The sequence below is a fragment of the Muntiacus reevesi genome, chromosome 1 (assembly GCF_963930625.1).
Source record: "Muntiacus reevesi chromosome 1, mMunRee1.1, whole genome shotgun sequence".
NCBI classification, from domain to species: Eukaryota; Metazoa; Chordata; class Mammalia; order Artiodactyla; family Cervidae; genus Muntiacus; species Muntiacus reevesi.
The window spans coordinates 243109458-243122103 of record NC_089249.1 but is presented as its reverse complement, the minus strand read 5'-3'; the positions used below and the strand labels follow the sequence as shown (position 1 = coordinate 243122103).

The window sequence follows — 12646 nt, the reverse complement described above, 5'->3', positions numbered from 1 at the left end:
CTAGGTTGGTTGCCTCTAAGTCTGGAGCTGCTCCTGACATCTTTAGCAAAATGAGGTGATGAGAGATGCTGGGAGGATCTGCTGAGACCAAGTCAACAAGTAGAAAGAGTGAAGAGATGAAGAGGGACATTATCCTGATAACATTTTGATTCTCCAGATCGCCCTGTGCCTGAAGCAGATAGACTCCTAGTTGTTCTTATTACATATGACAACCAATTCCTCTTTTTGCTTATTCTAATGTAGGCTGGCTTCTGGCCCATGCCTGGAAAAGCTGTTATAAATAAATCTCAAAGACATTCTCTTTCTACTAAAAATGCCAGCCTTAACATTAGTGTCTCTTGATTTTAATGAGGGTTAGGCCCCTTTATGAAAACTAGTATGGCTACAAAAAACCTATAGCTTATATCATATTTAATGGTGAAGTACTGAATGCTTTGCTCCTGTGACCAGGAGAAAGGCTTTCCACTTTCTTTCTACTTCAGCACTATTCTAGAATTCCTAGTCAGTGCAATTGGTAAGACAAAGAAAAGGCATAAAGATTGGAAAGACTGTAAATGAAATGATTGCTTACACAGAAAATCTTAAGAAATCTACAAAAAACTAGAACAGGTAAACTTAGATTTCAGGATACAGATCAGCATTTAAAAATCAACTGTATTTCTACAGGCTAGCAAATAAGAAAGCAATTTGAAAATGCAGTTAAAATGGTAAAAATACCACTTACAATTTAACAAAGTAAGTACAAACTGTATACTCTGAAAACTACAAAACACTGTTGAAAGAAATGAACAATCAAAATAAGTGGAGAGATAGTCAATGTTCATGGATCAGATGACCTAATGTTGTTAAGATGGCAATACCTCCTACATTGATCTACAAATCCAATGTGATAAAAAATCACAGCTGGCTTCTTTGCAGAAATTGACAATTGACAAGTTGATCCAAAAACTTATGGAAATGCAAGGGATCAAGGAATCCAGCACAGCTAAAAATCTCTTGATTACTTGAACATTCACAGCAACATTGTTCACAACAGCCAAATGGTGACAATAACCCAAATTTACATCATTTCACAGATAGATAAACAAAGATGGAATATATCCATACAACAAGAAATGAAGTGCTGATACATGCCACAATGTATACGAACCTAGAAATCATTATATTAAGTAAAGGAGGCCAGACACAAAAGATCACATATTATAGAATTCCACTTGTATGAAATTCCAGATTAGGTAAATCCAGACCTGGAAAGCAGATCAGTGATTACAGTGACCTGGAGCAGAGGGGAAGGAAGAGTGACTACTTAATAAGTATGGAGTTTCCTTCAGGGGTGACAAAAATATTTTGAAACTAGATAAAGGTGATGGTTTTGCAACATTATAAATGTGCTAAATGCCAATGAATCACGTACCTTAACATGAATATTACATATTTTACCATGGTTAACCTTATGTTATGTGGATTTTACCTCAATTTTTAAAAATGGGCAAAGGATATGAATAGGCACTTCTTGAAAAAAGATACAGGAATGGCCAAACACATGAAAAGATGCTCAACATCATTAGTCATCAGGGAAATATAAATCAAAATCTCAATACTATTAATACTTCACATCCACTAGGATGCCTATGATGAAAAAGTAAGATAATAACAAGTGTTGACAAGAGTGTAGAGAAATAAGAATTCTCATATACTGTTGATGGGAGTGTAATAAAGTGGCGCAGCCACTTTGGAAAACAGTCTGGCACTTCCTCAAACAATTGAACACAGTTACCATATAATCCAGCAATTCTACTCCTAGGTGTATTTCTAAGATAAATGAAAATATATATTGGACATCCCTGATCTCTGATGGTTAAGAATCTGACTGCCAATGCAGGACATGGGTTTGATCCCTGGTCTAGGAAGATTTCATGAGCCAGGGAGTAACTAAGTCCATGTGCCACAACTACTGAAGCCTGTGTGCCCTAGAGTCCATGCTCCGCTACAAGAGAAGCCACCGCAATGAGAGGCTCATGCACTGCAACTAGAGAGTAGATCCTGCTCACCACAACTAGAGAAAGCCCACGTGCAGCAACAAAGACCGAGTGCAGCCAAAAATAAATAAGTAAAATTTTAAAAAAAGAACCAAAACATATATATCCACATGAAAAGTTGTACACTAATGTTCATAGCAGCAATATTCATAATATCCCCAAAGTGAAAATCAAATCGTCCAAATACACATCAACTGAAGAACAGATAAATCAAATGTAGTATATCCATTCAGGGAAAATACTATTCAGCAACAAAAAAGAATGAGCTATGGAAATAATATGAATGAGCCTTAAAAGAGTATGCTGGATTAAGAAAGTCAGACAATCCTGCTCTGAATTCACTCCACCAGGGCTTAGAGCTGGACAGGTCCCCCTGATTTAGGGCATGTGGCCAGATCACCTGTGAGCTGACGTAAATATAGTTGCTTAGATCCTCCCTGTGATCTGGGAGACTGAAGGCAGCATCAGGGTCTTTGGTTTTACTTGATCCACAGATAATTCTGATGCATAGACAGCCTAGAGAGCACTGGAGTAGTTCAGTCTCTTCATTTTATAGACAGAAATTAAGTCCAGAGAAGGGAAGGTGCCCAGTTAACAGTAGAGTCAGGGCCCCTTGACTGCTTGATCCAAAACCATCTGAGCCTTTGATTTTTCTAACCCTGTATAAAAATGAACAGTTTTCACCGGGAAGGCAGATTATGATTTGCAAAGAAGCTTCACATATTTTATCTCCCTTGATTCATAAACTCGTACTCTGCCTCACAGGTCTCCTCACATGACAGATGAGAAAACTGATGCTTGGAGAAGCTTAGAAACTTGCCCGAGGTCGTACAGCCAGGAAACTGCTGGGTTCGCTGTAGAAACAGGAGGCTTTCCGCCTCTCTAGCTGTGTTTTCCCAATCTCTCATCATCATATTACCGGCATGATTTTTGCCACTTCCACCTACCTTACAACAACTTCCTTAAGATTTTCTTTTTTAAATCAACTCACTTTTTTTCAAGCTAATAATTTTATTTAATTAACTTTATTTTGAAAGGAAACATTAAACACTATAAGTGGAAAATCGGTACCATTTGTGATAAAGAGCTAATGAATTAAAAAAGCCAAACTAATAAGGATAAAGTGATGTTACTAGGTTTCAGCCAGATCTCGCTTTCCTCTTTGTAAAGAAGGGAGATAAGGGTAGCCAGCTGAGACCTTCCATCGGAGGTAATCAGAGGAAATGAAAGAGAGATCTGAAAAGAGAAAATGTACTCTCTCCATGAGTCAACGTTACTTAATGTGCAGTCTCAGAGCCACCTGAGATCATCTTAGGTACCACTTAAAATCACTTTCGTGCTGGTGCACTTGGGGAAACACTGCTCCAGACACTTGATTTAAGTCTTCAGAAACGTAAGGACTAGAGATGAGGTATGTTTTGTGTTGTGTTGTCTGGCACCCTGCAAGTCGGAGCAATTAAAAGATATACAGAGGAAAGATTAACTCCAGATACAACCCAAGGCGGCAAGGCTGAAAAACACTCCAGGTCGCCTCTCGCTTGCTCACAAAGATTAATATGGCTCCTCCTGCCCTTTCCCACTTCTCTTTGGAACAGTGGCTCTGTAGAGAGCAGAAATCAATTCGCCCTAATTGAGGGACTAAATCTTTCCAAAAGAGACTTTCTTGGGAAGCGAGACATGATAGCAAGAGGCACGATCACACTCCAGATAGGTTGGTGTTAGGGCAGGAACACTACCTTAAAAAAAACAAAAATCCATAGTCATTGTCTTGTGACCAGCGCTTCTTGGCTAGGTTCAACTGGTCGGTCATTAACATGAGGATGAGCTAATCTCCTATACCACACACCACTACTCCCATCAGAGGGAGATATATGGCCCCGTCCGGCTCTAATCATGAGGGCCCCGCTCCGGCAGAGACCCACCGCTACACCACCCCGCACGCAGATGGCCGCAGTCATTACAGATGGACCAATTAAGGCCTTGTGACAGCTGTGGCAAAGTCGGTGCAATTATTTAGGGGCAATTATGTTCCTCCTGTCCTTATTAGAAAGAACATTTACACAAAATCAGGACTGTTGCCTTATTTTACCATGCTGTCTTCTTGGATGAGGACATCTCATAAAGTCAGAATTTTCGAGCTGGAAGGGACTTTAGATGAAGATGATGATAGTTATGATGATAACAATTATAGGGAACAATTACTGAGGCTCTGTTCACACATGGAGCTCTCTGTCTACATAATCTCTGTTGCTTACCACACCACTACAAATGGGGGTACTATGGTCCTGTCCTGTATGAAAAGACACGGTGAGGCTCAAAATGGGTGGTGTGACCTACCCAAAGAACTCAGTTTATAAATGATGAAGCCAAGGTCTAAAACCCATCCCTGACTGTAAGAGAGATGGCTCTTCCGGCCACATCAAAGCCCATCTCTTCCTCCATTCTGTTAGCTCCTCTGTTTGACCCAGAGAGGAGCAGCTAGGGCAAGTTAAATGCCTCGCCCAGAATCATGTAGTGAGTCTTCCACTCTCAGGCTCCCCCCAGCTTCATAAACCCTAGGGCAAGGACGGCAAACAGGCGTCACAGAAATGCCAATTCTCATAGGTTTGTCATGGGTAGCTAAAGCAATGTTATGAAAGACTCTGAGGCCAGATCATGGCTCAGTGTGAAAATGCCAGGGCTGAGAGATGTCTGGCCTGAAGCAGCAAGGTGGCAGCCGCCCTGTGCCACAAAAGCACCGTGCCCATTCCAGGGGCTGCTCTGATTGGAAAGCAAAACAGAATTGCGTTTGCCCTTATTATCAATCCTAAAGGAAATCAACCCTGAATACTCACTGGAAGGATGGATGCTGAAGCTGAAGCTTCAGTACTTTGGCCACCTGAGGTGAAGAGGATAACAGAGGATGAGACGGTTGGATGGAATTACCAACTCAATGGACATGAATTTGAGCAAACTCTGGGAGATGGTGAAGGACAGGGAAGCCTGACGTGCTGCCGTACAAGGGCTTGAAAGAGTCGGACACAACTGAGTGACTGAACAACAATTCCTAACATAAGGATAAGTCAGAGCTATCCAACAAGGGGTGAGGTTGATCCTGAAGGTGAGCCCCCATCGGTGCAAGGCCTTCAGCAGGTGTTTGCAGAGCATGGATCAGAGTGCTCACAGGTGGTTCTGTGTGCTCGGCCCATACCCCTTCAGTATTTTGTTCTCTCCCTCCCTGCCTCCCACCTGCCAGCACCTGATGCTGCCTGGGGGTCTACGTCCACATGGTGGACCTCAGCCAAGGACCACAGTGTGTGTGGACAACCACCCCAGCGCCGTCGCCCCTCAGGTGGGCTAGCTCCGAGCATGTGCTCTGTGAGGGCTCCCTGTGGGGTCACCGTGGTTGCCCTTCCTGGCTGCCTCCCCCCTCCTCTTCTCACTTCCCCACTCTCTTGCTGGTGTTTCCTGAAAGCCTCTCTCAAATTAACTACTTGCAGTCACATCCCATCTCACGATCTGCTTCAGGAAACCCAAACCAAGACAGAGTCCAAATGGCAGGTATGAGCTAGAACAGGGTTCCACAAGCCCCAGTACCAGTCCATGGCCTGCTAGGAACCGGGCCACATGGCGGGAGGTAAGTAGCGGGTGAGTAAGCGAAGCCTCATCTGTATTTACAGCTAGTCCCCCTTGCTCGCATTACTGCCTGCGCTCTGCCTCCTGTCAGATCAGTGGTGGCGGCATTAGATTCTCATAGGAGCTCAAATCCTACTGTGAACCTCACATGAGAGGGATCGAGGTTGTGTGTTCCTTATGAGAATCATCCCCAAACCATCACCCTGCCACTCTGACCCTGGTCTGTGGAAAAATTTGTCTTCCACAAAACTGGTCCCTGGTGCCGAAAAGTCTGGGGACCGCTCTGCTGAATTAGAGGATTTGCAAGGCTGACGATGTGATCCCTTGAAGGTGATGACTTTGGACCAGCAACACAGTGATCTTTGGGACCATTATTTCTGTAACTAATGATCCCCACATGTTTAGTATGCACCTTGCCAGGCGCCAGCTCAAGCACCCTGCATGTAGTTACTCCTGGAATCTTCACAAACACTCCACAAGGCAGGTCATGGCTAGTATCCCTGTTTTACTGATGAGGACTCATGGGTGATGAGAGGTTTAGTAACTTTGCCCAGGTCTACACAGTGAGTGGCAGGTCTCAGATTTTAACCTGGGCAATCTGGTTTGAGAGTCTGTATGTAGGCTTCCTTGTTGAAGTTTTTAAAAAATTAAGTACCATTTCAAGCATATTTTAAAAAGTAGAAAAATGAAGCCGCAAGGACCCATCACTCAGCTTCTGGAACTGTCACTTCTGGCCTCTCTTGCTTCATCCCCACCCCACCCACTGGATGATATTGGTGCTGAAGGAGTCTGTGCTTATAACCATTGGCTCTTAGAGAGGGAAAGGCAGCAGTGGTGGGGGGGGGGGGTGTTAATACGGAAGGATATTACAACTTCCTCTGGACTAGCTGTCCCTTTCCTAGGAACACACCCAGTGAGTTATCTCAGTGCTGGGCACACAGTATTTTCTCAGGAAATACAGGCTGGCCATTTCATTAGGCTCCCCAAAGCCATCACAAGGGGAGCACGGCAGGGAAGTTATCATCAGTTCTGGTAATGGGAGAAGAAACCAAGGCTCAAAAAAGCGGGGGCCTTGGCTGACATCTCTGAGCAGCTGAGGCCTGAGTGATGACCAGAACCCCGGGCCTATGCTCCCTCTCTCCTCCCTGTATATCCCACCTGGTAATGCACACATTTCCCTGGGAACAGGAGTCCTCCTGGCTCCTGGGTTGAATGGAGCCTCTCCCTCCTGTCTGCTCTGAAGAGCACTTATGACTCTGAGGATGGTTCTATCTGGCAAGCTGTGCATGAGAAGTTGGTGAGTGCTGACCCCCAAAAGATATGCTGGAGTTCTAAACCCTAGTAACCTATGAATATGACCTAATAGTGTCTTTGCAGATGTAATTAAGTTGAGATGAGGTCATATAGGTTTACGGCAGGCCCTCATCCAATGGCTGGTATCCTTTACAAGAAGGAAATTTGGACACACAGGAGAAGCCATGGGATCACAGAGGCATAGGCTGGACTGGTGCATCTATATGCCAAGAAACACCAAGGGTTGCTGGCAACACTGGAAGCTAGGGAGAGCCAAGGAGGGATCCTCTGTGAGAACCTGCAGAGAGTGCGGCCCCACTGATGCCGTGATCGCAGACTTCTAGCCTCCAGGACTGTGAGGGATTAAGCTCCTGTTGTTTTAAGCTGCCTGGTCTGTGGTGCCTTGTTGCTATAGCCTGAGGACATGGAGACAGAAGGGTGAGGTCTCACATCCTGGCACCGAAACAGTGACAGACAGCAAGAACATGGCCCCAATCCAGGCCACTGCTGTCCCTTGTCTGGACCGCTATGGTCTGTGGCCAACTGGAGTAGCCATGACTGCTGTCCCCGTGTCCACCCTGTCTGTCTTTAGTCTACATGCAGCAGTCATGCGGCCCCTTGGAAAAGAGGTAGATGGCACCTTGGCACCCTTCCACTCTCTTGCTTAAAATCCTTCCATGGCTCCCCCTGGCTCTCGGGAGAAGGTCTCAAATCCTTCCCAAGGATGACAGGCTGTGTGTGGTTGATACTGCCCCCTCTGTAGTCTCATTCCCCCCTCCCTTCCTCACAGCCCCCAATATGTCACCTTCTTTCCGGCATCCAAAGACCCCATGATGACCCCTTCTGGCTGAGTGTCCATGTCCAAACCAGTCCTTCTGCCTGGATCGCTGACGTCCAAGCCTCTTCACATATCCCCCTCGTTAACCCCTATTCATCCTTCAGATCTTGGGTCACACCTCCTCACTAAAGCCCTTCCTGACCTCCCAGACAAGAGCAGATCCTGAGGGCAGATGGTCCCAGAGCCCTGAAGCTTGCTCTTCCCACTGCTGAGCTCAGGTCATGGTTCCTCCCCGCGCACTGACGAACTCTGCCTCCCTCCACTGCAGGTGGCAGAGGGGCGAGCTCTGCTCGCCAGTGTGGCCTGCGTGCCTGGTGCGAGGCCAGAGGCGTCTGCAAATCCCTGCTGAATCCACACGCCTGCCTCCTCCATCATTTCATTTGATTTGATTTGATCTGATTTGATTTCCCTGTGAAGGAAGCAGGTCACGGTTCATCATCCTCATTTCAAGATGAGGTTAGTGAGGTTTAGAAGACATTTCTGGTCCAAGGTTACACAGTCAGCCAGGTATGTGGTGAAGAAGGGACTCAAATCCAGTTTTAGTTTGTTCAGGAATCTTTGCTGTACTCCTGTGTGTAATCAAATTAATTCCCAGGTAGAATCCAGAGCTTCAATCTCTGGTGCCATCAAGCCTTGCAGAGACTCCTGCTGAGGGGACCAAAAACAAAGGAGCTCGGGGTGTCCCCAGTGCTGGCAGGACCCCGATGTGGGACAGGGCTGTGTGGGTGGGACCCCAAAGGAGGAGGAGAAGATGGAAGCGAGAGGGGGCGAGGAGGAAGAGGAAGGGGACGGGGAAAGTACGCAGCACGTCACGAATCAGACAAAACCCTGTGTCGCTGTTGGTTCTCCGGCCTCGGGGGTGCTGTCAACAGCGCAGAGGCCGTGACGAGAAAGGCTGCTTTCCCTACGCTTGGCCTGGCCTCTGGGACTTCGAGGTGTTTTGGGTCTTGTCACGTCTCAGCTCTGCTGGGCTTATGGCTATTCAAGTGTCATAGCTCATCTGATTTCAGGATGGATCTATTCACTTTTAAGTCTTCGACACTGTATTTTAAGGCACTGCCAATCCATCTGGAAGAGGGAAGGGCTCCCGGCAGGCAAAACCATCTCCCTGTATGCTGTTTTGATACGCAGGTCAATTGTTACCGTGAGTTAGGGCCTCATCTTCATCATCGCTGTCATGGGCATGGTTTCTGCTCGGCGCTTACTGTGTGCCCAGGCCCAGGGTTAAGTGCTGTTACCTATACACACTGTCTCATTTCATTCTTACAACAACTCTGTAAGGTAGGCCCTGTGGGAAGGGGAAAGAGGCTCAGAAAAGCTCTGGGCCAGTCTATGCCCAGACACTAGGTAAGAGCCAGGAATCAGACCAGGTGTTCTGATCCAAACGCTGGCACTACCAACCATATGAAGCGACCCCGCCCTGCCAAGCCCCTGGTCTCTGCGCTCTGCCAGGGGGCTTGCTGTCGTTCAGTCGCTGAGTCATGTCTGACTCTGTGCAGCCTCATGGACTGTAGCACTCCAGGCTTCCTTGTCCTTCACCATCTCCTAGAGCTTGCTCAAACTTATGTCTATTGAGTCGGTGATGCCATCCAACCATCTCATCCTCTGTTGCCCTCTTCTCCTGCCCTCAATCTTTCCCAGAATCAGGGTCTTTTCAAATGAGTCGGCTCTTCACATCAGGTGGCCAGAGTACTGGAGCTTCAGCTTCAGCATCTGTCCTTTCAGTGAATATTCAGGGTTGGTTTCCTTCAGGATTGACTGGTTTGATACCAGTTTCCAATTCCACAGCCTCCACCCTATCATCAGGCTTTCACTTACTTGGAAAACTTTCAGACAAGTAAATATAAACAGCAAGAAAATTAAAAAGACAGGTCAGGAAGGAAAGCTATGTTTGCACCAGGATAGGTTTTTGTAGGGGAAATGTATAGGCATTTAAGCATCATTTACTGTTTGGAAAAGGAAAGCAGATGAGCCCTTCAGGACAGACATACTTTTTTTCTGGCCCAGAGTCCTTGGAGGAAGTTCAGAGAGTGGAAAAGCTGACAGGGGCCTCCAAATTCAGCTAGAAGGCCTTTTTTATTCTCCTTTGACACAGGTCTTTTATAACACATTCTAAGGCATAACAGTTAATTTTGATATATGTTTTTGGAAAAACAAAAACAATAATTTCTTTCTTTTCCCCTTCCTCCTTTGCTTCTTGGTAATAGCTTTATTGAGATATAATTCACATACCATACAATTCACACATTTAAAAAGCTTACAATCCACTGCCAACCAGCCATTCCTGCACAGCTAAAAGTAGTGAAGCAACCCTTCCGTAGTCAAGACCTTTCTTCCAGACAGAATTCAATTCAGTTTACTTGTTTATTTACTGGCTGCACTGACTAGCATGCAGGATCTCAGTTTCCTGACCAGGGATCGAACTCATACTCCCTGCAGTGGGGGCAGGAAGTCTTAACCACTGGACTGACAGGGAAGTGCCTAGCTCAGTTTAATCAAGAAAGCATTTTCTGTCCTCCTGCTATGTGTCAGGAACTCTGGCAGGCACATTCCTTTCTGCTGATCTAACAGGGTGATTCTCAGAGTGTGATCCCCAGATGGTTACAGCAGCATCTGGAAACTTATTTGAAGTGCCAATTCTTAAGACCTCACTCCAGACCAACTGAATCAGATGGGTGGGGCCTGTTGATCTGGAATTTAACAAGCTCTCCAAGTGATTCCGATACATGTAAACATTTGAGACAATTATCTAACTTAACGCAGATGGTGACCCCAGGGAAATAAACCTAGGTGATTGTGACCATACAGTTGCCCCCTATATCTGTGGTTTCCGCATCTGGGAATGGAACCATCCATGGATTGAAAATACTCAGAAAAAAAAAAAAAAATCCAAAAAGTTTTGAGAAGCAAAACTTGAATTTGCTGTGTGCTGGCAAGTATTTACACAGCAATTTTCCAGTGGTCATCTATGGATGTGACAGTTGGACTATAAAAAAAGCTGAGCACCGAAAAATTGACGCTTTTGAACTGTGGTGTTGGAGAAGACTCTTGAGAGTCCCTTGGGCAGCAAGGAGATCCAACCAGTTCATCCTAAAGGAGATCAGTCCTGGGTGTTCATCAGAAGGATTGATGCTGAAGCTGAAACTCCAATACTTGGGTCACCTCATGCGAAGAGTTGACTCATTGGAAAAGACCCTGATTCTGGGAGGGACTGCGGGCAGGAGGAGGAGAGGATGACAGAGGATGAGATGGTTGGATGGCATCACCGACTCAATGGACATGAGTTTGAGTAAACTCCGGGAGTTGGTGTTGGACAGGGAGGCCTGGCGTGCTGTGATTCATGGGGTCGCAAAGGGTTGGACATGACTGAGCGACTGAACTGAACCCTGTATTAGGCATTGCAAGTAACCTAGAGATGATTTAAAGTATTCAGATGTATAAAGGTTATATGCAAATACTGCACCATTTTATATAAAAAACTTGAGCATCCATGAGTTTTGGTATCTGAGAGGGTGGTGGTGGTGGTGATGTTGGTCCTCTAACCAGTCCTCCCATGGATATGAAAGGATGATGTTTTAGGGTCTCCAAACGATTAGAAACAGAAGCCCATGTTTCCTGTTGGAATAACTGAAAAACGAAAACTCTCCAAGGGATCCAAAACTATTTCCTGGCCAGAGGAAAACCGTGAAGGAGATGGGTGTCCTCCTGTTCTCCTCCTCAGACTCACAGTGGTCCCCACCTGGCTGGGCCTCCCCTTTACCTCCTGCCCTGACCCTCCTCTCACCTTCAAGTGAGAAAGATCTGACGAATGACTGCACCTCCTGAGAGGCTCATGGCAAGGCTTCTCAAACCACAGCTCAAAGAATCCCTAGGGGAACGGTTTTCACACAGCTGCCTGGACAGCCTCGGAGATTCTGATTCCCTATGTTAGGGAGCAGTGGCTTCCAATCTTGTGATTACGGCCCATAAAGAGAAGCACATTTTATACCAGGCCTGGTACACATACACAGAACTGAAACACAAGGTGTGATGTGATATGCTTTCTTCTATTCTATCCTCTTGTATTTTACTTTTGTTAAAAAGCTGGTCATGGGACTTCCCTGGTGGTCTGTGGTTGGAAGTCCGCCTGCCAATGCAGGGGATATGGGTTCAATTCCTGGTTCAGGAAGATCCCACTTGCCGCGGGGGAGCTAGGCCCGTGTGCCACAACTACTGAGCCCGCAGCTCTACAACCCACGAGATGCAAATGCTGAGCCCATATGCCGCAGCTACTGAAACCCACACACTCTAGAGTCTGCGAGCTGCAACTAAGACTGCTCACCCTATAGCATGTGCTCTGCAAAAGGAGAAGCCACTGCAATGAGAAGCCCATGCATAGCAACTAGAGAGCAGTCCCCACTGTCTGCAACTAGAGAAAGCCCTCATGCAGCAATGAAGACCCAGCACAGCCAAAAAATAAATTAAAAAAAAAGAAGCTGGTTATGACCCCTCAAAATGATTTCATGACTCTCCAATGAGTCTACCACAGTGTGAAAAACCCTGGCTCTGGGCACAGTCCGGAATCTACAGTGTTAGAAGAAGATGTACCACTTGACCTTGAGGTCCTTGGCCATGGCCCCTGACCCCTGAGGCTAGTGCTTTTTGTAAAAGACCCCCATTGTTGTTATTGCTATTACACTTCTAAGAATGTACAAAAATGTACTGAGGGTCCAGTTCTATAAGCAGGACAGTTACTGCATAGCTTACTTCAGTAGGTCATTACTAGAATTCCTGTGCATTGATTTGAGATCTCTGGACCACCACATGCCTGGAGAAAGTCATTACTCCCAAATGACCAACTTCCTTCTACCAAAAACTTCAG

The 12646-nt window shown here is 45.9% G+C and overlaps 1 protein-coding gene across 1 annotated transcript in view; it reads right to left on the bottom strand.

Moving 5' to 3' along the window:
* Positions 1-12646, bottom strand: part of GALNT10 (polypeptide N-acetylgalactosaminyltransferase 10) — a 214704-nt gene that overhangs the window by 41877 nt on the left and 160181 nt on the right. The gene's annotated exons all lie outside the window — the stretch shown is intronic.